Below are 939 nucleotides of genomic sequence, written 5' to 3'. Positions count from 1 at the left end.
ATAGCGCATTGCATTGTCATTTCATCTTTTTCTTTAGTTTTCAACAATCTTGAAATCTTCCCACATGTTCAAATCTGCCTTTTCTCCTGCATCACTTCTTCTTCGCATCCTTCAGTAAAGTCGTGTTTTCCTTTAACGCTGACTTGCTCTGAATAAATGGACACGTTAGTTCAAAAGGATGATGAAACCCTGCCACAGCAAAAGCTCTCCCGGTTCAACTTTGTATATTGGTTGCTGTGGATGGCGTGTTGACAAAGTGTCTGTGGTTGTTGTGTCTGTGGACTTGATCTTCTCCACCAGTTCTCTATTCAAATCCACTTATCACGTCCTCCTGAGTCGGACTGGGCAAACAGCGCGGGCCAGCGGGCTGACCCAGCCCGGGTTTGATCCGGCGCTCTGTCCTCGATGTTAGAAAAAATACACCCAGGTGTCATTTCCTCGCTTCCCCCAACAAACCGCCCCCTGTTTTCACGCTTCACGTTGCTCAGAGAGAAGCGCACACGCGTGGGATATTCTTCCTGTCCTTTTGTTTTTGTTTCCCATTGAATTCCAAATAAGCTTTTGATTAATCACATGCTAATGAAAGCCCGTTGTCTCCAGGTGCTGAGTGTGACTTTGTCGTTTTTGAGTAAAATAAGATAACAAATACACTCTGCTTTAAAAAATATCTGTTAGGTTTATTGCTATTATTTGAGTTAACCTTTACRSTCTTTCTATTCTTATTTTATTTCAACCTACTTGTCWTTATTTTGTTCGGTTTTTTTGTAGTTGACCATTTTAAATGTATGTCCCAGAAAAAATAAAAWTACTCTACATACATATAAAAACTTTAAAATATTCTTATTAATATTTAAAATTTAGAGCGTTTCTATTGACTGTAAGGACATATTTACTATTTATGCTAAATCTGATTTAATATCAATAGTGTATCTGTTCCTG

The sequence above is a fragment of the Poecilia reticulata genome, linkage group LG13 (assembly GCF_000633615.1).
Source record: "Poecilia reticulata strain Guanapo linkage group LG13, Guppy_female_1.0+MT, whole genome shotgun sequence".
NCBI lineage: Eukaryota > Metazoa > Chordata > Actinopteri > Cyprinodontiformes > Poeciliidae > Poecilia > Poecilia reticulata.
This window is presented reverse-complemented; position numbering follows the sequence as displayed.